General features: G+C 36.0%; 1 long non-coding RNA gene across 4 annotated transcripts in view; it reads left to right on the forward strand.

The window, feature by feature from the left end:
* Positions 1 to 4,372: 4,372 nt before the first annotated feature.
* The window catches only part of LOC140697421 (uncharacterized), a 586,614-nt gene continuing 565,477 nt past the window's right edge, over positions 4,373 to 25,509 (forward strand). For 2 of the 4 annotated variants that reach the window (XR_012074450.1, XR_012074453.1), the window contains exons 1-2: positions 4,441 to 4,599; positions 5,958 to 6,048. This is a non-coding gene — a long non-coding RNA (uncharacterized lncRNA). Of the gene's footprint in view, positions 4,420 to 4,440; positions 4,600 to 4,652; positions 4,726 to 5,957; positions 6,049 to 25,509 lie in introns of those variants that run through there. The other 2 variants (XR_012074451.1, XR_012074452.1) reach the window with 2 other exon arrangements.

The raw sequence follows: 25,509 nt of genomic DNA on the forward strand, positions 1-25,509 counted from the left end.
CAAACAAGCATTGAAATATTTTTGTTCCCTTCCTTTTATTTTAATGGAATCACTTGGTAAAAATTATACTGCAACTTGTGTTTTTTTCTTTTTTCCACTTAATCAAACCACATTAATCAATTTTGAGTTAAAGGCACTTAGGAAACAGCAGGTACAAGGACACTGTGACCTTTCTTTTTCCTCCTGAAAGCAGAAGATAATCCTCCCATGTGAAGGGTACCCTCCCTGTACCAGGAGGAAGGCAGGCTTTCTTATCATTAGAGACAGGGTTTGTGGGGCCGAGAAATCTACACAAACTTTGTTAAACTAATCCTTGTCTTCCTACCTATATCTTCACCGTTCGCTACCCATAGTCCAAGCCCCTTTGTTTTGTCAATTTTTCACAAATTTATTGTTTCTTTCTCTAAAAAGTATAAAAGCTTCTGACTCTGGGTCTTCATTCTCTTGTGAAAGTTCCCACATACATGTGAAATTTAATAAAATTTGTATGCTTTGTTTTCCTGTTAATCTATCTTAAGTCAGTTTAATTCTTAGGCTCAGCCAGACACCCAAAGAGGGTAAAGGAGAATTTTTTCCTTTCCTGCAATAGCTTGCTGGTATTCTCTAGCACCAGAATGTGACCAATTGTTCATGATGTGATGACTGTTCTCTTTGTATCTCTGTTATTTTTAACTGGTAAGGAAAAATAGAATAAATTTTAAATTGTAAATATACAATATTACTAAAAATACAACTAAAAATCACTTATGAGCTGGTACATTTATATCTGTGTGATACACTTTGAAGAAGCAAATCTCCTTTCGAGGATGTATCTTTTTACCCTAGCAGACTTTCAAAAAGCCAGGGAAATTTATGTTCTTACCCCCAGAATATGAGGGCCTATTTCCACATGTAGCCTACTAAGTTTTTTTTGTCTCTGCAAACTTATTGTGTGCAAAATGGTATCTCACTTCATTTTCCTGATGACCAGTTACAGTAGGCATCCTTTCATGTTTATTGGCCATTAGCCACTCTTGTGAAATGCCTGTTATATCTTCTGTTTATTTTCTGTTGGGTGATTTTGTCTTTTCCGAATTTGATTATGAATATTATTTTTTTTGCTTTCATATGTATCGCAGGACAATTTTCTTTCAGTGTCTCATTTGTCTTTTGAGTTGAACAACTGTGTCTTTTTAAATACATATATTTTTTAAAAAGTAGTCAAACACATAATTTTTTCTTTTTTGGCTTTGAGTTTCCATCCTGGTAAAAGTTTACCACCACCTGAAGGTTATAGAAATATTTTCTAAAGTTTTCTTCATTTTTAAAATAACTTTTATTTTTGAACACTTAAAACTTTATTTCATTTAGGCTGTTAATGTATGTCCTGAGGAAGTGCTCTGTATGGTTTCTTTAGGGGTAGACAGCAACTGTGCAAGAACTACACAGGAAATTAAAGAGTTTTTTTATTCAATTAAAGTGCCACATTTATAATATATTACCCTCCCAAATACACTTAAATCTATATCTAGACTCTTGAATTTGTTTATTAATTTAGCTGTTTGTTCTTGCATCAATTTCATACAGTTTTAAATAGAGTTATAATCAACTTTACCATATTCTAGAATTAATAATCCCTCATTTTTCCCAAAAATTTTTAAGAAATTTGTACAAAATACCTGTTTGTAAGAAACGTAAAATCCATTTTTAGAATCCTCCTTAACCAAATTCTCTAAAAATTTGATTGGAAGTACATTAAGTTTATATAATAATTAGAAAAGAACACATTTTAATTACTTTAAGTGTTCCCACCCAAGCCCCTTGTATATCATATTTGATAAATTTCTATCTGTTTTATACCTATCTTGTTAAATTTAGTCTTAAGTATTTTACAATTTTGACCATGAAATTCAAAACCACCAATAGCCACAGATTAATAGGATTAAGAATACAACTCCACATCAAGGTAATTTTAGTATTCAACTATTTGCATTAACAGAACATTATTAGTCCAGAAAACTTTTGCCCAGGATAATAACATTGGACATAATTGTATTGTTCATTCCAGGAATTTTCAGAAATTTCATTTATTCAAAGAAAACATTACTCAACTTGCTCTCATCAGGATAATAAACAGCTCCCTTCTCAGAAAAATTAATTTGGTCATTTGGGCTTTCCTCTTTAAAACTTGCTTCAAAATCCTCATTTCACTGTGTCTATCAGTTCTAAACTATTATATCATAAACTTTGTTCCATCTCAATCAGGACCTCCACCCTGCGTGGGAATCAAATCCCCCAAAATTTTAAAATATCCCTCCTTTGACTTTCTCCTGCCAGGTTTCTACTAAGAGTCTATGGAGGTGGTGTTCTCCCTTAAGCAGAACGATTAATTAGACTTTGCTTGATAAACATTATTTTGATGATCCCTTCAGTGAGGTAGTAGTGAACAGTTATTACTGTGATTTTCTTCTCTATTTTATTTTCAAGTGCCCACTGAAATTATACAGCAAAACTATTGAGTTTTGCAAGTTTATTCAGCTGCAGTGCAAATCACTCTTTTAAGTAAAAGATTTATACGAAGAATCTTTTGGATTTTCTTGTCTAAAAACAGCCTTATAATCAGAAAATAAAAAATACTGTTCTTTCCCAATTTTATATATTTGTATATACAGTATATATACTACTTAAAAAACTTCCCCTTATTAAAAGCAAGTTGAGTAAATATGGTGATAGTAATTATCCTCGTGTATTTCTGATTTTCTTTGGACTGTTTCATTTTAAATATCTGCTATTAATAAAAGTATTTTTTGTAGTTGAGAGTTTTTTTTCTCTAGTCCTGTTTCTATTAGAAGCTTCATTATAAATGGTTGATGATCTTTAGCAAATGTGTTTTGGCATTTATTAATATAATCTTACAGGTTTTGTCTTTTTGTCAACATCAAACATTCCTTAATGCTGAACAATCTTTGCTTTAGTAGAATTATAATGCAGCGATGTGTTTGCTTTTTAAGGACTTTTAATGGTTATATGTTGACACTTTTGAAATTGCCAGTATTTGACTACTTGTGACCTGAAATAGACAATTCTTTGTGGTTTAAACTAAATAGCAAGTGCCCAGTAATCATTAGATACAATAGTCTTTTTTCTTGCCTTTGACCTCAAATTGCCCTCTGTCTGATGTTGATACAGCCACTCTACTTTCTTTTTGTTTGTAATTCTATGATTTGCTCATTCTTTTGTTTTCAAGTTGTCTTAAATATTTTATCTGTATCATTTGTAAATGGCATGTCACTGGAGTTCCTTATTTCATTCAACCTAATAGCTTTTGCCTTTGAATAAATAAATTCAATCCTACATATTGTGATAAATGATATTTTAAAATATTTGCACCATATCCTATGTTAATTATTGAGTACATTTGCTTTCTTTTCCCTTATTTGCAACTGGTTTATCCTATGCTGACTTGATTAAGTTTCTTTCTCTTCCTCTATTGCTCTCTACTTTAAATTGGAAATACAAGTACTATTGTATTTCTCATTCTATTACTGCTTAGGTTCCTGTTGTAAGCATCTATGTAAACATGTATCTACATCAGTGGAAATTAAACAACTACTAAATCTGCACAAAATGGTTCAAATCACTGGTTTCCCAAAATCTTGACTGAGGAAGATTTTGGAATGCATTTACTTCCCCAGCTCCTAGATAAGTAGTTTGGATTTGTACGTATGAACTACAGTGATGTCTATGTTTTAAAAATCATTACTTAATACTTTAATATAATGCCTCGTCATGTAATTTCAAGTATTTATATACGTATAAGTATTTTTAAAAATCATCGTTTGACACTCATTGAATTTTATTCTCCTTTATTTTGTTGATGGTGTTCTCATTAAATGATCATTTGGTAGGAGCCTGTCCAGTATTTTCCTCTATGAGTATAGCAGGTATATACATTATTTGTTGCATGTCAGAAAATGCCGTTTTTTGCTTTCATGCGCATGATGTACTAGGTGAAAGGAACTGCTGTGAAGAGGCTTTTAGTAATGTGGCAGTGATGTGTGCGGAGGGGAATTGTTTTCTAATGCTAGGAGTAGGCCTTATTCTTTGAGTGAGCCTGTGCCCTCGGGCTGTGAACTTCACCAGTGCTTCTCAGGGTCTTTCTCTTTAGGTGGGACAGGGTGAGAGTTGGGTATTTCCCTTCCTCCCCATGGAAGGCTAAAGGGAGCTGGTGTGAGATACTGCCTTCTCCCAGGACAGTTAGGCTCTGATGATACCCCAGCCGCTTAGGCTTGGCTAACTAGTTTCTCCTGCGTGCACGCCTTGTTAAGACGAAACACGTGTCCTGCTCCAGCTAAGCGTTCCTCCCCCTCCCCGGGCGCGATGCACGCCGGGAGGGAAGTGTTCCCCGTTGCCTGCGGGAAGCTCGCGGCGCTGCTGGAGGTAAGGCTTACCTCACGGGGGGTTCCCGCAGAATTTTTAGCTCTCAGAGTTGTCCACGCCGAGCCTCCAGCAGTTTACCAGTGAAGAGTTCAGGCTTTCCCTCCCCATTCCTGGGGTGGTTTCCAAGTGCGAGTTTCTGCCCCGTGGACCTGGACTTCGTCTCCGCCGTCCGCCTCTCAGGTCTGGGGGCCGGTCGTCTCCCCTGCGGTGTCTTCTCTGTGGGTCCAAGAAAAGCTGGTGATTTTTTTTTAACTCTGTGCAGCTTTGTGGTTGTTGAGACCCAATGGCGTCTTCCAGTTCCTTATGGTGGGTGTGGGGGATGGGGAGGGCATCACTCAGCATGCACGGGGTCCCGAGTTCATGCCCCGGTACCTCCACTAATTACCCGCCCCCAAAACGATTCCTTATCGGTGGCACAGGAAACCGGAAGTTCTATAAAAATTGTATTTTTGCTAAGAATAGGACTTTGAAATCACAGTTCTTTCCTCAGAACAGATTATAAATTAATACATTTTGTCCCCTAGAATTGAAGATTAGAAAGCTGTTTCTAGTTTGACTCTTTTTTGTTTGTTTTCATCTATTTTTTCTATCTGAAAGCTTTTCAGTTTGTCTTAGAGTTCAGTTATTTCATCAGTTTTACGTAGTAGTGCCCTCTTTAATTTATCATAACTGGAGTTTTTTCCAAATTGAAAATCTGTGTTCTTACTCAGCTGAGCTAACGTTTTTTATATCATCCTTCCATTAAATAACATATTTTAAGCTTATGGAACGATAGAAAAAACGGTATAAGAAACATCTGTGAACACATTACTGAAATTATAATTTAATTTTTCCTTATTTTCCGTTTTTTATTTACATATGAAACATTAGAGATACAGTAAAGAATATCTGAAACCAGTAAGTTCTCTGATCATATTTTCTTCTCTCTTTTTTCAGAAGTAATCATAATCCTTAGTTTGCTGGTTTCTAGTCCTATGCAGATTTTTAAATGTATCTTTCTCTGCTTTTCTCTGTCTATAAATACACATACAAATATAGTATTTTATGGTTTATAAAATATATGTGCATAGAATCTTAGTGTATTTTTAACCCATGTACTTTTTTTTCTTATGTATTAGGATTTATCCATATTGATTCATGTGTTTCTGTTAAATTCATTTTAATGTAGTATTCAACTACATGAATAAATAATAATTTAAGAAGTGGGCTGTCCCCATTTTTCCATGATTTTGAAATCAACTCCTTGTATATATGTGCAAGAGTTTTTCTGTGGTGAGTTTTTCTGTATTGCTTTTTCTTATTTACTTTAACCATGTTTTTATTTGGTAACTTAGCTTTTTCTTTTTGAGTTGTAATGCTCTTTATGTATTTTAGATACTAATGCTTGTTATTTATGAAATAAATGTATGGAATTTATTTTCTTAAGTATTTATGGACCATTTGTTATATATGAAATACAGATATTTTCTCCCAGTCAGTATATCTGTGATGTCTGCACTGATATTTTGTAACTTTGCTTTGCCTTCCTCTACATATAGGTAACCTCAGTACAGCACAGACAGATTTGGGGACCTCTCATTCTGTGGCAATCCTGGAGAACCTCTACAAGAAGATCAAGCAGGAACAACTGTGAGTATTCTATTTGGGAATAGGGGAAGGGCTTCTCACTTTTGGCTTCTTATGACCAAGAAGAAGAGAAATGGCTTCTCTTTATCATGGGCCACAAATGATTGTTTATGAGCATGCTTTCCTCTAGATTTCTTTTAGTAGCTAAACAAGCCACCTTTAGAAGAAAATAAAGAGCAGAAACCCCTTTCCCTCCCCAAATCTAGAGTCTACCAGTGTCTGACACCAAACCTTAGCTCAGTAGCCTTAACCCTTGGCTCTGTTGGCCCATCGATTATGTCCCAGACATTACTGACAATGACATACCTAACTGCATTTCTCTGGAGTTTTTACCATCAAGTTTAATTAATGCATTAAGCCTCTTTAACAAGGAGCTGAGGGGAAGACAAGGGGGCCAAGTGTATAAGCTCAGGCAGCCATTTTCCCAGAATCGTCTTTCTCTTCCAAATACTGGCTTTAACTTAAGAAATAACTATGTATAATAGATGCTTGGAGGTAGATTATCTCATTGTCTTCAAGCTCATTATCTGCCTTCCTCTGACTTCGTACCTTTTCCAATTTGCAATAATGAGGGAAATTAATCCCAAACTAGCCATCTTTATTTTTCCTTTTTTTTTTCCATTAAATGATTTGTACTTTAATAAGGTTGCCACACTTGACACAACAGTGCTTCTGTTGTGATTCCTGTTACCTGTTGTGACCCTTGATCTCATTGCCCTGGAGATTAAAAATGATGCACTATAAGGAGATGTTTTCTTAAAATTAGGGAACAAGAGGAGGAAGAGATTGGGCTCTGGTTCAGTGCTTCTCCAGTTTTGGTGTACCTAAGAATCACTACAATTTTTAAAAATAAGCAGAGTTTTGGATACCGCTACCAGAGGTACCAATTTTTTGATAAGATTGACAGATGTACAATTTTTTACTGAACATTCTAAGTTTTGATGTAGGTGCTCTGTAGATTAAAGTTGGGGAAGTCACTGTTTTAGGGGGATGCACTGAGCTTTATTTGAAGAGTTCAAAAGGATTTTTTGAAAGAAAAATAATCATCTGAGTGATGGAAAAACTGGGTCATGAGATGCAGAAATTCTCCATTCAGTTTGTGCATAGGCACTCTTTCAATCTGGGACTCAATGTACATATGTATAGAATATATTCTGAAACTACTCAGGATAAAAAAATAGATTCCTATTTCTCCCACAGGATCTCTGTGTAATGTCATTTCCCTCATGCATATGGTCTGCGTTGCTCGCTCACGCACTTACTCATTGGTTGTCTTGAAACTGCCTTTGAATTGCTGTGTGATGATGACAGAATGGGAACAGACAGTGCAGTGCTAAAGACAGATTTCTCAGGTCCATTATTTCCCATCCATATTGGAAAGATTGATTTTTTTTCTGCAAAATCCTACTCCCTTAAGATGTCTCAAGGGGAAGAGGTGGACCCCTGGTCATATAAGTTTAGCAAAAATTACATAGTCTATTCTGCTCTTGTGGATTCACAATGCCTATTATTAGCATATCTAGGTTCTGAGATGTCCTGTAGTAGGAATATATGATCCTTGGTGTTAATGTTTATACTGAACATCGTTCTTTGGTTCTAAACTGTTGATTTAATTTAAAAATAAGTTTTTAGAATACATTTTTGTTTAGTGTCTTCCAGTTAATTTAAATGAGTTTTCGTGATAGTAAGAGGAATGTAAACTCTATGGCTTAGATTTTGCCTTATTTTCCTTTGTTCACTAGTGTTGAGCTCAGTATTTAGTACAGAATAAAATCAAATCTTTTTTTCCCAGTAAGCATTTGCTGAATGAATGAGTACATGGCATTTGTGTGGTGGGTGTACCACCGCAGTGGAAGGACTGTAGAAGCCACAAGTGACAGACAGCAGCAGCACTTCACTCTATGACATGGAATCATCCAGTGTTTACACGAACACTTCTGTGCCTGGAAGTTCTGCTGCTTTGGAAATGTCTTTTTCAACTAGAGAGAATAATCTTCCTATTTTAATAGTGGGAAAAATTCATTCAAAAATGGCTTTTATGATTGTTGATCATCGGGACTGTTTACCACTGGGAAACCACTGACAACCTGGTGCCAAAGACAGAAATCTTGAAAATATCAAAAAAGCAGGATAGTTCTGAAGTATAGAACTGATGTGTGAGGGTGACATCACCCCTGGTCAAGTTCTCAAACAGATTAATAAGCGGTCATTTTGTGAATTCTTAGAAAAAAATGCTGTAATCATAGAATACATTTTTTAAGGAACTAATGCCAGACCAGAGTCATTTCCTTTTTAGGCAGTGTTTATTGGACTAGAAAATCTGGGGAATGCTCTTATAGACGTATTATAGCTGAATTTTGGAAAGGAAAGGCATTTGACAGTTTCTCATCTTTATGTTTAAAGACAAGATGAAAGTAGGATTATGGGAAGAGTGGGATTTACTGACAGTTTTGTGGAGAGACATGAATCAGACCCTTGAACACAAAGTTTCTAAAATCTTTCCCATTTCTCACAACTGCACAGTTACTTGCTATTTGTACCGTTAAACCTTAAACAAGCTCCCCCATCTCTGCGTCTTTCTTCTCCACCTCCTTCATCCTTGCATTTTGCTCCTTCTAACTTTTCGAGTTCCACTCCCATTGTCCATTGTAATCGTCTTCGGAGTTACTTCTCTTCAGATCTTCTCACTTTGCTCATGTTTGTTAAACATGCAATGGGAAGAATAAGATTCACTTTCTGATGCATTGGGAATCAGAGCTTTTCAAAGGCATTATAAAACAAGTTCTGTAATTTTGCAAGAAGTTTGATTCAATTCACAGCTCATTCAATTACTGTTAAATTAGCCAAAAAAAAAGTGAAACATTACTGTGGATTATTCATAACAAGTTAACCATTAAATTATCATCTGAGCTAGAGTAAATATATAAAAATGTATCATCATAGCAATTTTTGCAAATAAGTTTGTACACAGAATTCTGTTCCCTTGCCCTGTATGAGCAGAATTAATTACACGTATGTGAGTCCTAGTTGAAGAAAGCCCAATTTACCAGAAAGTTAGAAATTGCTGGTGTGGGAGTTCTATTCTTGCATCTGAACTTTCATTTTTAACCTTTCCTGTTTTTTGCATGTACCCTTCAAAGACCATATTTAATTTCTTGTTCTTTTTAAGAAAAAAACTTTGGTCTTCTGAAAGTCATCATTTCAAAAGGCTAGCTAACAATCACATAATGAAAATAAAAATGTACACTGACTTCATTCCTGCTCTAGTCTGTCACTTCTCAGGAAGCATTTGACCTTGGCTTATGATATCCTGGACTGAAGTAGGTAGCTTCACTTACAGTTGTATTGACTTCAAGTATTTGTTCCTGCTACACTGCAGCTAAACCTTTTCTTTGGTCCCCAGTAGTTCTAGGCATAGCACACTGCTCAGGACTCATGCTACAGTCCAGTGGAGCTGGAGTCAGGCCTCACCTTGTTGCTTTGTATCTGTTTGACTTGAAACAGGTCCTTTATTCCCTCCTCCTCAGTTTTTTTCATCTGTACATATCTGGCACACCCCTTGGCACTCCGCCTGTACTCCAGAACCCAAGCACTTATTTTCTAGCTGCTGAGCATGTTGGAGCCAATGAGTAAAAGCTCAGAATCCTCCTGGAACTTGCCCTCTTTCCTCACCCAAGGCCTCATGCCTTCCCAAGGGCAGCCCACATCCAGTGACTGGTCATTGAGGGGGTATAAATACCAACACCTGGCCCCTTTGCCTCAGTTCATTCAGTTCTGCAGGACCATTTCAGCTCTAGAAAATTCTGGGGGAATGTCTGAGAGCTTTGCTGTGGCTACACCACAGCCCAGCTCCTCCCTCTGTCCAATCTTCCTCCCCTTCCCCTACAGAGGTCAGTCCTGAGACGCATGTTCTGATGAATTTCATGCATTCTGACTTCTATCTTGGAATCTACTTCCGGGGGAACGTGATCTGTGACAATGACAGTACCTGCCTCATAGGCATGGTTGTGAGGTTTAAATGAGGTAATGCCTTCATAAATGTTAGCCATTACTATCATCATTTTTAGTAAGGATGTACTTCTCAGTTTCTGTGTGTTTTTTATGACCTTGAATGTTTTGAAGAGTGCTCTTTGAGTGTTTTCTAGAATGTCCCTCCATTTGGGTTTACTTGGTGTCTTTTCGTGATTCGGCTGGGACGCTGAGTTTGGGGGAAGACTGTCGCAGTGACTGAGATGCCCTCCTCCTTGCCTTGTGTCAGGGTGCGTGACACCAACATGGCACCACTGGTGATGTGAGACTTGTCACTTGGTTACAATGGTGTATTAGTTTCCTACTTCCATGGTAACAAATGAGCATAAACTCCGTGTCTTAAAACAGTGCACACTTATTTTCTGACAGTTCTATATAATGGAAAGACAACACGGGTGTCCCTGGGCTGAAATCCAGCTGTTGGCGGGGCTGCTTTTCTTTTGGAGGCTTTAGAGAGACTACTTCCTCCTTTTCTAGTTTGCAGAGGCTGCTGTGCTGCTTGGTTTGCTCCATCTTCAAAGCCATCCCCTCAGCATCTTCAGCTCTCCCTCTGACTGACATCTTCTACCTTTCCTTTCTCTTTTAAGGACCCTTGTGATGACATCAGGCCCATTGGTTAATCTGGGATGATCTACCTATTTAAAGGTCACTGATTAGCAACCTTAATTCTCCTTTGCCATGTTAATAGAATCCATTCTCAGTTTCTACTGCTTAGGCTATAGATGTCTTTTTGTCAGGTGGAAGGTCTGCAAACCATATATAGTATCTGCAAGGTTTCTCTACTATAAAGTTACTAGTTTTTCATATGTATTTTTCAATCAGTTTCCTTTTCTGTGGAAAGGAGATGATAGTAATGTTTGCCTTGTAAGATTATTCAGAGGATTAAATGACCAAATATAGTGAAAGTGTCCAGCACATGGTCTTAGTGGTAGGTGAACTTTAATCAAAACAATAACACTTTCTTTCTACAGTTTTTTCCCCTCCAGGGTAGTAGTGTGGTTATTCTTGTTTGTGGTAAGATAAACTTACCTAATTCTACATCAATTTTATTAAGTATGAATTGTGAGAAGTTCCCATCTGTACCAGAGAGGAGCGTACTGACCAAAATGTATCTAAGATAAACCAAGTTCTTCATTAACAGTTCTGATGTAGCTAAGAGACTTGTATGGCTCTTAAAAGTTTGCCCAATTCTATCCATGATGGTCTCTGGCAAGCTTTTTATTATGCTTATTTTGAACTGATAAATGTGATAACATGTTTGTAAGTCATTGTTATTCATAAGCATGTTCATTTATCCTGCTCAGGGCAATGGGTAAGCTAACTTTTAGTCAAGACTGCTTGATAGAGATGTATCTTGGATAAATCAGATGTGGGATTTACCATGAGACAAAAGTGTCCTTATCCAAAAATAAAGGGTTTTTGATGTATAAATGTGATTTTATGTTATACTAAATAGTTCTTTCCTTGAACGTATTTCGTCTGAGAACTCCCTTCTTGCTGCAGAGTGGAAGAAAGGGAAAGTTTATTCCAGGACTGATTAGTCCTGACCTTGTAAGCAAGCACTATTGACTCGTTCTTGTTTGCAGAATGAATGGGGCTCATTTACAGTGCTCAAACTGAATATTAGTGTGTGGGCAATGCAGTATAATGATGGTTTATATAGGGTCTGAAGTTCCTAATCCTTCTGTTGGATTACAGAAAGGAAAACACTCGATATTAAAAGCTGTGTGTATGTATGTATAATGTAAAACATAAAGGATTGAATATTTTTTAAAGCAGGGAGGGAGAATCAAGTTTTGCTTAATAAACACAGAGTACCCTAGTCCTGCTATTTTATAAATCTTGATTGACTTCCTCCTTCAAAGGGAAACATGTCTAAGGCAGGACGTACATGTAGGTGATGGTGGCTGTTTTTTAGTAGATATTTGATTGACTGAATAAGAAAAAAATTTCAAGGCACAGATGTGAAGTCATTTCTTGGCCCCTAGGCTGCTAGCCCTCTGGGGTTGTAGAGGTCTCCTTTTCCAAATTAAAAGTCTCAGGGTGTTGTAGGAGACAAAAACCTGAGTCAGGTGGCTATTCTCTAGTTGGGGTTCCTTCTCTGTCACTCCCACTTACATGAACTTGAACAAACCACCTTACTTTTCTGAGTCTTGGCTTAATAATTCTAATGCAGTTAGACAAGATGAGTGACTTTCACATTTTTATTAAAGTGTATTTTCAGTTGGGTCTTTTTATAAAATGAAAACTTTTCTGAAGCGAAAGCACTATGTTTAACCCATGTGGTCCACTTGAAGCAGGGAAAAATACTGGCCTTTCTTTCAGGACAGCCTTTGAAGCCTTTTCTGAAAACGAGGGCATCCAAAAACCAGTTTTCAAACCACTGAAATTAAAATCTACCAACAGTCATTTCAGCTATAGGATTTGATCACCTGTCACCTACGCCAGTAATTGTCAACCATGGGGTATGACCCTGTGCTGTGTCCCTTGTGTTACTGGTCATATTTGTCAGCAAAAGAAAACCTAGTTAATGAAGCTCCTAGTCTCAGTGGATTAATGCAGTGTATCAGTTCTCATCTGCTGTATACCCAGTCACCCCAAAACTCAGTGACTTATGATAGACTCTTGTTATTTCTCATGATTCTGTGGGTTAGCTAGGCAGTTAGTTTGGCTGGAGCAATATGGCTGATTTCTGTCATGAACTGGGTGTCAGAGTAAAAAAAAAAAAAAAGATGGTCATCTGTATGGAGGACAAGGCAAGAGTCTGATCATTAACCCGCAACATTGCCTTTAAGTCATTGGTAGGTGACTGGTAATCAGTCCTCTGTCGTAATGAAAATGCTTAAGGCTTGCCTGGTCTTCTACTCCTTTTTCAACTCTTGCTCTTCTCCACACCTACTTTCCTCCTCCTTTCATCATGTTGTAAGGAGTTTGGGCAAGAAATGACCCAGCACTGCACTAAAAGGTATCAGTTACATTGTTTTGAGTAGTCACTGGGCTCTATTTTAAGACAAATGGGATTAATACAAGAAAACTGAAACAATTGTTAAATTAGAGAAAGTAGAGATCAGATTTGATCTCCCTGACCATGAGATTTAATCCTAGAGGTAAATACAATGACCATTTTCCAATTTCAGAAAAATAGTATGTATAACAATATAATTATGTCTTGGATATATTTGTGTGAATTTAAAGTGTACCGTGTTTACAATGTGTTGATTTGATACATTTATTTATTGAAATAGGATTACCACAGTAGTGTTAGCTAACATCTCTATCACATCATATGATTATTATTTCTTTTTATGGATGAGAACAGTTAAGATCTTTGTCTTAGCAAGTTTTTAGTTTATATTACAGTATTTGTTGACTATACTCGCTATGGTGTGCATTAGCTCTCTTAAAAATTTACAATGATTAGATAAGTAATCTTTTTTTTAACTTTTTTTTATTGATTTATAATCATTTTATAATGTTGTGTCAAATTCCAGTGTAGATAAGTAATCTTAATACCTCCCCAAGGCTTTGATCCCCCAGCCACTAGTAACCACCATTCTACTCTGTTTTTATGACTTTGACATTTTGAAATTAAACATTGAAATGATAGCTCTACAATATTTGTCTTTTTCTAACTTATCTCACTTAGCATAATGTCCTCAAGGTCCATCCACGTTGTTGCAAATAGCGGGTTGTTTTTTCTCATGGCTGAATTAAATGCATATAATTCTATAATCTTCTCCCATCCTCTTAATTCATTCATAGTTGATGGGCACTTAAGTTGTTTCCATATCTTGTCTACTGTGAATAATACTACAGTAAACAAGGACATGCATATATCTTATGTTCTCTCCTGTCTTCTTGATGCTAGCCATTCTAACAGGTGTGAGGTGATAGCTCATTGTGGTTTTGATTTGTATTTCCCTGATGATTAGTGATGTTGAGCTAATCCCTTATCTTTTCATGTACCTGTTGGCCATTTGTATGACTTTAGAAAAATGTCAATTCAGATTTTTTGCCCATTTTTTAATTGAATTGTTTGGGTTTTTGGTAATTGAACTGGATGAATCCTTTCTATATTTTGGGTATTAATTACTTATCTGATAAAGGGTTTGTAAATATTTTCTCCCATTTCATACATTTCCTTTTCACTTTTTTATTGTTTCTTTTGCTATGCAGAAGCTTTTGGTTTGGTGTAGTTTCACTTGTTGATTTTTGCTCTTGTTGCCTGTGCTTTTGGAATCATATCTTAAATATCAGTGCCAAGACCTATATCAAGGAGTTTTTTTTCCTGTTTTCCTTCCAGGAGTTTTATGGTAGTAAGTCTTCTGTTTAACTCTTTCATCCATTTTGAGTTAGTTTGTGTGAGTGGTGTGAGATAGGGGTCCAGTTTCATATTGCTGCACGTGGTTATCCATTTTTCTCAACACTGGTTTAAATCGAAGAGACTGTCCTTTCCTTGTTGTATAGTCTTGGCTCCCTTATCAAAAACTAGTTGACCATATATAAAGGTATTTATTTCTGTATTCTCTGTTTCATTAGTATCTGTTTTATGCCAATAATAAACTGTTTTAATTACTACAGGTTTGTAGTATGGTTTAAAATTGGAAAGTACAATGCCTCTGGCTTTGGTCTTTCTCAGGATTGTTTTGGCTCTTAAGGGTCTTTTGTGGTTCCATGAAAGTTTTAGGATTTTGTTTTCTATTTCTGTGAAATGCCATTGGAAACTTGATAGGGGTTACATTGAATCTGTAGATGACTTTGGGCAGTATGGCCATTTTAATAATATTAATCCTTCTTTTCCATGAACACAAGACATCTTTTCATTTGTGTCTTCTTTAATGTATTTCATCAAAGAGTTGTAGTTTGCATTGTAAGACTTCTCTCACTTCCTTGGTTAAATTTATTTTCAAGTATCTTAATGATTTCAATAGTATTATGAATGGAATAGTCTCTTTTTTCTTTTTTTAGATATTTCATTGTTAGAATATAGACACATAACTGACTTTTGTATGTTGAATTTAAATTCTGCAACTTAACTGAACTCATTGATTAGTTCCAACAATTTTTGGTTGAGCCTTTAGGGTTTTCTCTATGTAAGATCATGCCATTTGCAAATAATGACAGTTTTACTTGGTCTTTTACAATTTGGATGCATTTTATTTCCTTTGCTTGTCTGATTGCTCTAGTTGGGACTTTCAGTACTATGTTGAATAAGGGTGGTGAGGACAGGCACCTTCGTCTTGTTCTGATCTTAGAGGAAAGGTTTTCAGCCTCTTACCATTGAATAGAATATTAGCTGTGGGATGGTTGTATATGGCCTTTATTATGATGAGTTATACTCCTTCTGTACCCAACTATTGTGAAAGGATGTTGTATTTTGTCAATTTTTTTTTACATCTATTGAGATCATGGTGTGATTTTTATCTTTCATTCTGTTAATGTGGTATATCTCATTTATTGATTTGCACACGTTAATCATCCTTAATTCCCGGGGATAAAGTCCACTTGATTGTAGTGTATGATCCTTTTAATGTGCTGTTGAATTTGGTTTGTTAGTATTTTGTTGAGTTTGTGCATCTGTATTCATAAGGGATACTGGCCTGTTTCTTCTTCTAGAATCATTTTCTTGATAAGGTATCAGTGTAATTGGCCTTGTAAAATGAGTTTGGGAGTGTTCCCTCCTCTTCGGTTTTTTGGAAGAGTTTGAGAAGGATTGGCATTAATTATTCCTTAAAAGTTTGATGTAATTAACTACTGAAAATCCCATCTAGAACTGCAGTTTGCTGTGTTGATAGGTTTATATTGCTGATTAAATCTCTTTACCCATTGGTTTGTTCTGATCTTCTATTTCTTTATGATTCAGTCTTGGTATTTTATATGTTTTTAGGCATTTGACCATTTCTTCTAGGCTGTTTAATTTGTTGGTACATGATTAGTCATAGTTTTTTTTATTTTAACATTTTTTATTGATTTATTGTCATTTCACAATGTTGCGTCAAATTCCAGTGTAGAGCACAATTTTTCAGTTATACACGAACATAGATATATTCATTGCCACGTTTTTTTCACTGTGAGCTACCACAAGATCTTGTATATATTTCTCTGTGCTATACAGTATAATCTTGTTTATCTATTCTGCATATGCCTGTCAGTATCTACAAATTTTGAAATCCCAGTCTGTCCCTTCCCACCCCCCGCCCCCTTGGCAACTACAAGTTTGTATTCTATGTCTATGAGTCTGTCTCTGTTTCGTATTTATGTTTTTTTTTATTAGATTCCACATATGAGAGATCTCATATGGTATTTTTCTTTCTCTTTCTGGTTTATTTCACTTGGGATGATATTCTCCAGGGACATCCACATTGCTGCAAATGGCATTATGTTGTTGTTTTATGGCTGAATAGTATTCCATTGTATAAATATACCACAACTTCTTTATCCAGTCATCTGTTGATGGACATTTAGGCTGTTTCCATGTCTTGGCTATTGTAACTATTCAGTGCTGCTATGAACACTGGGGTGCAGGTGTCTTTTTGAAGTAGGGTTCCTTCTGGATATATGCCCAGTAGTGAGATTACTGGGTCATATGTTAAGTCTATTCCTAGTCTTTTGAAGAATCTCCACACTGTTTTCCACAGTGGCTGCACCAAACTGCATTCACACCAGCAGTGTAGGAGGGTTCCTTTTTCTCCACAGCCTCCCCAGCATTTGTCATTTGTGAACTTTTGAATGACGGCCATTCTGACTGGTGTGAGGTGATACCTCATTGTAGTTTTGATTGCATTTCTCTAGTCATAGTTTTTTATAACCCTTTGTATTTCTGTGGCATCAGTTAAAATGTCTCTTTCATTTCTGATTTATTTGTTTCTTTTTTCTTAGTCTAGTTAAGGGTTTGACAATTGTGTTTATCTTAAAAAAAACAGCTTTTAATCTGTCTTACTGTTTTTAAGGTCTCAGTTTAATTAGTTCTATTGTAATATTTGTTACTTCCTTTCTTCTGCCTACTTTGGGCTTAGTTTATTTTCCAGGTTCTTTGAGAAGTAAAGCTAGCTTGCTTGCTTGAGATCTGTCTTGTTTCTTAATGTGTGTATTTACTGCTGTGAACATCTCTCTCAGAACTGCTTTTGTAGCATCCCATAGATTTTGTGTTGGTTTACATTTTTATTTGTTTTAAGATTTTTAATTTCCTTTTTGGTTTCTTTTTTGACTCATGGGTTATTCAGGAGTGTGTTGTTTTGTTTCTACACTTGTAAAATTTCCAGCTTTCCTCTTGTTGATTTCTAGTTTCCTATTATTGTGGTCAGAAATGATGCTTGGTATGATTTGAATCTTCTTGAATTTGCCAAGACTTTTTTTGTGGACTGTTGTATGATCTTTCCTGGAGAACGTTTCATGTACACTTGAGAAGAACGAGTATTCTGCTGCTCTTGGGTGGAATTTTCTGTAAATGTCTATTAAGTATATCTGGTCTAATGTGTAATCTCAGTCCAGTGTGTTCTTAGTGATTTTTGATCTGGATCATCTACGCATTGTTGACAGTGAGATATTGAGATCCTCTCCTATAACTGTAGTCTGTTTCTGTCTTCAGATTGCTTACTATTTGCTTGATATATTCAAGTGCTCTGATTTTGGATACATGTATATTTATGATTGCTGTATCTTCTTGATGAATTAACTCCTTTATCATTGTATAATAACTTTTTTTTTGTCTCTTTACCATTTGGGGCTTAAAGTTTATTATGTCTGAGTATAGCTAGTCTTGCTTTTTTGGTTTACACTTCCATGAAGTATCTTTTCCATCCCTTCACTTTGAGCCTATGCATGTCCTTAAAGCTGAAGTGAGTCTCTTGTAGGCAGAAAGTAGTTGGGTTTTGTTTTTTTGTCTATCCAGCCACTCTGTGTCTTTTAATTGGTGAACCTAATTCATTTACAATTAGAGTATTATTGATATATAAGGAATTGCTAATGCTATTTTATAGTTGCTTTCTTGCTGTTTTGTATTTTTATTGTTTCTTTTATCCTCTCTTTCTTCTGACCTTTGTAAGTGGGTGATATTCCGTGGTGGTAGTATGCCCTAATGTCCATGTTTTTTCTTTTGTGAATCCACTGTAAATTTTTGCTTTGTGGTTACCATAAAGCTTACATAAAACATCTTATAGATAAAGCAGTCCATTTTATCCTAATAGCAACAACTTTGATTATAGACAAATTTCTCCTTTAATGTATTTTTGTCACAATTTATCTTTTTATGTTGTGTATTTACTAAAAAATAATAGTGGCTATAGTTTTAACACTTTTTCCACCAACCTTCATACAATATTTACATGGTTAATTTCTCCTTATATTACAGAATTAGAGTTTTCTACATCTGACTTATACTTAATTTTAACAGTTTGGAATTTTTTTGTGTGCTTTAATGTTATTGTCATCTTTTCATTTCTGCTAGATGAAATTCTTTGAGCTTTTCTTGCAAGGCAGATTTAGTGGTGATGAACTCATTCAGCTTTTGTTTCTTTAAGAAAATCTTTATTTCTCCTTTATAGCAGAAGGATAACTTTGCCAGATATAGTATTCTTGGCTGATAATTCGTTTCAACACTGTGACATGTCATTCTTCTCCTTCCTGTCCTGTAGGGTTTCTGCTGAGAAACTTTCTCATAAACTAATGAGGGTTCCTTTGAAGGTTACATTATTTTTTCTTTTGCTATTTTTAGGGTTCTTTTTGTTTTTGATTTTTGATAATTTCATTCTAATTTGTGTTAGGGAAGTCCATTTTCACTGAGATAATAGGGTGATCAATTAGCTTTGTGAATTTTAATGTCTGAGTCTCTCCCCATATTTGGTACATTTTCAGTTGTTTCTTTAAACTTTCTACCTCTTTTCCCTTCGTTTCTCGTTTTGGAACCCTAATTAATCTAATACTTGTATATTTGATGGTGTTCTTAGATCATATAGGCTATCTTTGCTCCTTTTCATTCTTGTATCTTTTTTACTTCTGACTGGATTATTGCAAAGTACCTATTCTCTTATTATTGACTCTGTCTTCTGTTTGATCTGTTCTGCTATAGATACACTCTGCTGCAGTTTTAATTTTGTTTACTGAATTCATGAGATCTAGAATTTCTCTTGGTTCTTTAAGATTTTTATCTCTTTGTTAAGTTTCTCATTTTGTTCATAAATTTTCCTGGTTTCATTGAATTGTGTTTCTGTGTTTTCTTGTAGCTCATTGAATTTCTTCAAAGGAGCTATTTTGAATTCTTAATAAGCCATACTGAAAAATTCCATGCTTTTGAATTCAGTTATGGAGGATTATTGTTATCTTTTGATGATGATATGTTTCCTTAATTTTTCATTTTCCTTGAAGCTTTGCATTGCTGTTTACACTTAAGAAGCAACAGATACCTTCTCAAATTCTTACTTGTTTTCTGATGGGAGATAGTCTTCTTTGTTTTTTCTTAAATCTGGTACTTTCTCCAACCTTGTATGGATGCATCTAATCTACACTTTTTACTCCTTTTTCGGTCAGAATTCTCAATCTTAAATATTTTCTCTAGTTCTTACAACTCACCAGTATTGCTACTGGAAAACTTTTTCTTTTTTCTTTTTCCCCCCAGAAGGTGCTACAGCTAAAGGTTGAAGTTTCTCCCTTGCCTATAATTCCCAGGCTTTTTTTTTTTTTTTGAGGGGACTTCTTGTTTACTGGACCTTGTTCTTGCATCTACAGTCTGAATTGTACACAAGGAGTCAGCTTCAGAGGTGTGGAGCTCTGAGTTCAGCATTTGGAGCATTGGCAGTACCAGTGGGCAGGTAAGGGTATCCTTGAGTGAGGCTCTCCCAGTGACTCAAGGGTGAAATTTCTGCTGGAGTCCCAAAGGCAGTCAGCAGGAACTGTATGTATCTAATGCCCTTTGATATTTTTATCTGCCCCTTTCCTGTACTTCCTTCCCTTAGTCCTGAAGGTCCTGCCTCAATACTGTGGGTGTAGCAGGTAGAAACGGGCTTCTTTAGCAGTGTCCTGCACAACTTGGGTAGGCAGGTACTCATTCACTGCTCTCTTTTTCCTGCAAGAGTGGTCCCCAGCAGCTTGTTCCTTCCAGGGCTATGCTGCCTCAGGGGAAGTGTGGTGTTGGTAGAGTTCCTGTTGTCCTCTTCAGTGCGTCCAAACTTGTATTTTTTTTTTTCCTCAAATGAAATACTGGAATCTCTCCTTAGGAAGGCTGGACTCCGACATAGTCTCTCTCATCTGTGGATGTCTACGCAAGTCAGTCCTTTAGTGGTTTTCCCTGACTGACATTGAGAAGGGCTGTGATCAGTTTGCAAGCTGATGCTGGCTCCATAGCAATGCCAATGTCTGTCTGCCTGTTACTCAATGCCTGCTTGAGTACGATGCCTCCTGTTCCCTTGGTGTGTGGTGCTGAATCTTGCAACTCACACGGAAGTTCTCTTGTTTATGAATGGATGCCAAATTTCTTGTTAAAAAGTGGAGACAAAAAGGAGAGATGTCCTATGCCCCCATGATGCTGACATCACTCCCTAAATATATTAAATAGGTGCTATATGTGAGTATGTGTGCACCTTTGTGTATTATGTATAAGTGGTGCTAAATCCTATTCTACAAGGTAATACTAAAACATTTCTATATCCCTTTGGTTAAACACTGAAGGTGAACTAAATAGTATGTATATATCTGCATATATTTTAGTATATGTATTGAATAATATATAATAAAATCATATGATAAATGAATAAAATCATATATGACTGTATATGCACATATTTCTAAGAATTTCATTGATGACTGTGAAATAAAAGTTATCTTCACTTTACATATGGAGATACTTGAGCCGTCATGTTCATTTTATTTCTTAATAAAGTGATGTGAGTGATAATATAGTGATGTAAGCTATACTTCTAACTAGTGAAATTCCTTTTCAATAAAGAAAATAATGAATAGTATATTTTGGGGGCTTTGTTCTCCATGACACATCCTGCATTCCCCATGAAATCAAGCTCTTAACATTTCACTGTCATTGCTCAGTCTTAAGAGGACAACCCTACACCTGACTTCTACTAGCTGTTTTTGAGTGCTGAGGTAAGAAAAATAACAAAGTGTATTGTTGCTATTTTGTTACATGCTAGAATTGGGAACAGCAAAATTACCATTTTTTTAACGATATATCCAGTGATAAGACTTAGTTTTAGAAAGCCAGAAAAAACTACTCTGAGAGGTTTTCCCCCCATTTGCTGAAAGAAAAGGCAAAGGATGAGATCAGAAATCGTAGTGATGGGCAAAAATGCACAGGCTTGTTTGATAGCCTTAATTAGTGGTCTTGTAATTGGGTATCATGTCACTTGTCATGTAGCTGGCAGTGTTTACTGAGAATACATCTAAATCCTTATTCTTTCACTCCCTTTCCAACACTGTCATTCATTTGGGTGACAATTCATGCATAATATAATAGCCCTGGGGTGCAATTAATTTTAGCAGTTGCACAATTTAGTAAGAAAGAAAAAGCATCCCTGGTATCACGTGTGCTTCGAAGGTCAGAGGATGCCACAATTTGCACGTTTGTTGTGAGACATGAAAATTAGCAATTAACGTAAATATATTGATTAACATATGGATAGATTGACGTATTAATGCAGCTAATCATATTTTACCAGCTGTAAGTATTCTTTCTGTCTTCTACAGTGAGACATATTACAATTACTTAAAAAATGAATTGAATTAAATTTGGAATAAATGGTACTTGCTGTATGAGGTATATACTGGAGAAAATTAAGATGGGTCCCTGCTGTAGAAAGTTAAAAAATAACTTATTAAAGTTAAAGTACTGTGGTACCTTGGTACTACTCATGTATATCAGTGATATATTTGTATAGTTTCCATCTTTGTCATACACCTGATGTCTCTCTCATTCCTTGTTTAATAGCTGCCACTGCCTGTCTTTAGGCCTGTGAACACCTTTCCTTTTGACTGGTGCCGTAATCTCATATTGGGATTTATTTCAGTTTGTTGTTCAGATATTGCCAGAGGGATATTCCTGAGTCACACATTTGATTCCCGATCCTCTGTTGCAGCTTTGGGATACAGACATAAAGTCTGGCTCCTGGTTAAGTGATGCTAATAAATGAGTTGTTGATGTGCACCAGTGGTTTAATGAATTACTCTTACTCTTATCAGTTAGGGATGTTTCTGTGGTGAGTAGAGTAGAGTGCATGAAGTTTTTAAAGTACTCTTATTATTGAGGTTGTTAATAACTAACATCTTTTGAGCACTTACTGTATCCCAATCATTCTTTAAAGAGCATTACATGTATTACCTTATTTAATCCTCTCTTAATTATCTGAGGTTACTATAAGCATCATCTCCATTTTATAGATGAATAATCTGGGGTACAGAGAGATTTACTGTTTTGCCAAAGACTAAGTAGTAAGTAATAGATTTGTGCTTATGCAAAGTTAATCGAAGCTTGCACTTGTTCCAATAAGTGTGAGGGAAGGAAAGCGCAAGTGATGGAAAACCCTAGAGGCTACCATTTGGTGTCTTGTTCTATGTAAACTTACATAACACTGGACATTTGTGGACTAGCTCTTGCTTTGGTGTTTGGTTAACTTGGAGTATTAGGATTGTCTTTGTTTAACCAGAGTCTGTTTATTTTTTGGTGTTAGCTGGGAACTGGAAGGTGTGATCTGATCCCAGCCATCGTAAGTATAGGTCAGTTTGCAGTCAAAGTGAATGACAGATGTTAAGGGTTAATATCAGTACAGTGCTGTGTACTGTGTAACAGATATTACGTGCACCATTTCACTTCTCAAAGTAAACAGAGACTGTCACTAGTTTTTTCTCTTTCAAGGCTATCTGTAAGAATACTGTCTCTGAAAATAAACTCTGCAGCCCAAAAGGATAGATTTGTAAAGATTCGTTTTAAAAAAATGGATTGTCAAGTAGTAGTTAGTAGTTATCCATTTCTTTATAAGTTAGCATTAGTTTCCTGATTGCAAGTGACATGATATTCCTAGGCCATGAATTTGGATTGAATTTACTGTTTTCAGTTGATGTGTCCAGTGGTGATGCCAAATAAAAAACATCTGGCTATTTAGAGAACTAATTGGAGGAGCTGAAAATTGCACAACCTCTGTTGATGAGGCACAACTGCCAGGGTTGGTCTGTTTCGGGGGAGTGAGGCAAGATCCCACGTGTTAGCTTGTATGTTTGTGTTACTTTTCTGGAGAGGGCGAGCAAGGGGAGCATTGGGGAGAGGGCAGGGAAAAGAGGATACTGAACATGGAGTCGAATTGTTGGTAGTGAGTGGAACCTGGAGAAGTTGTGGTGTTGTTGAGTGTCAGTTGAGCGCTGTACATGCTGTGTGGTTTTCAGGTCACACAGCTAGTAAAGAATGAAGTGAGAATTTGGGCTCAAAAAGTAAAAGCCAAGGCTTGAAGTTTTCAGTACAGTACCCCACCCCAAAATTTCTAAGATAAAGGCTAGCTATCTAACATGTGTGATGTCATTTAATTCTTATACCTGCCCTTCCATTTTAGTACCATTGTATAGATGAGAAAACAAAAATTAAATAATAAAGTCTGAGGATTTAACCAAGTAGTTAACTTGCCCAAGTTGTTGGAACTGTGTATTTTCAAAGTTAAAAAGAACATATTTCAAAGGTTTATCAAAGCCATGTCCTTAAACTATAACTAGCAAGAATGCTCTAAAGACTTTTTATTTTAGATAATTTATTCTCTGGAAATCAACTCCAGAGACCTGGTATGGGAATCAACCCAACTCCTGTGTCTAGGTGGTTCACTTCTGGCAACTGTCTTTGACCATTTAATCTTTTATCATTACCTGTGTATTGCCTGTATCTAGGTTACCAGGAAATTTAGAGGCAAAACAAGAGAAAGAGCCAAGAGCAAACACGTCTTACGTAGAGCTAAATTACTCAGAAATTTCAGTTTGGTCATGGAGTAGCCCACACAGATCCTGGAGATAAAAATATATTTTCTTTGTACCTTATTTCAGTAATAGTGGTTTATTTTATCCCCTGATTGCAAGCCTTAGAAATAATTATTATCCTTGTTCTTTTAGTTGTAATTCCTTGGCTGATTCTACTAGGAAATAGAACAAATCATCTTCATTCATTCATTTAACCATGCTGTAAATAGTAAATGGATTTTATTGGAGGCTTACCGTATATATCACATATACCTGAATGTAATGAACTGTCAATAAGTCCCAGGTGTGTTTCACACCAGTTTATATGAGCATTTGATGCTTCTGAAGCCATATGCACATTGGAAGCCACTTTAGGTTACAAGCAATATGTATTTTTTCCTAACTAGCATCAGAAGTACTCCAGCAATAAATGTGGTCCTATAAAAAACACTAAAGGTGAGATATTAACAGAGGAGATTGTAATTATGGAATCAAATAATTCAGTAAACACTGAGAACATGATGTACCCATGCAAGCGTTTGAATAAGACCTTACACAGAGCTACCCATGGTAGTTGTTTTATGGGGATGCTAAATGGGCACAAACAGTTGGGTAATTGAAAAAAATAGAACATTGGTTCTCGATCAAAACTAGTTTCAACACCCCCAATTTAAAATTTTTTTCTCTCTCACTTTCTCTGAATGTGTGCATAATGTTTTCTGTTTGACATAATTGACAAAAATACAGTATACAATGACCAATATATTAGTAAAGGAACTTCTTTGTATTATACATTAAGTGGAATGAATGATGTGTTTAACTCTGTATTTTTAACTCTGGAATCAAAATGTTTGTGACAACTCCTGGTCCCACAAGGTAATAGATGTGTAATCTTGAGCAATTTATTTTGCTTCAGTGCCTCAGTTTATGGCTGAGTCTGTAGAATGGAATAATAATAGTGACCTAAAAAGGTAGTTGTGAGGATTATATTAACATCTGTAAAACATTACCTGCTGAAGAAATAGGAACTTTAATAATGATGATGATGACTATATAGTGTGAAGTGTTTTAAGTCTGAACAGCGTGGAGCCAAGAGAATAAAAGTTTGGCCAAATTTGAGCATGGGGTATTTTTTAAGTATCTTGTATTCAACTTCTTAATCATATTTAGTAGGAAATAGATTAAACAATTTAAAATGATATAAATTAGCATAATGAGAGCAAGGGGGAGGAAAGGAAGAAGAGCCATTGGAGGAGAAGGAGGAGGAGTTGGAGGAGGAGGAGGAGGACCTGAGTATCTTGATGACACAGCCTTGTAAAAGTTTCTCTTGTTTTTTGGAGAAAATTTGCCAACCTGCAGATTGCTCTGGATGGGGGAGAATTATGCTAATCCTGGACAAGTGATCATGCTTTTACCTACCTGCCTTGTGGCTCCACAGCAGTGTCCGGCACTATGTTAGGCACTGAAAAACGGTGGAACATGCCCCAAAATGTGTGTGGG

This window comes from Vicugna pacos, chromosome 7 (genome assembly GCF_048564905.1).
Source record: "Vicugna pacos chromosome 7, VicPac4, whole genome shotgun sequence".
Lineage (NCBI taxonomy): Eukaryota > Metazoa > Chordata > Mammalia > Artiodactyla > Camelidae > Vicugna > Vicugna pacos.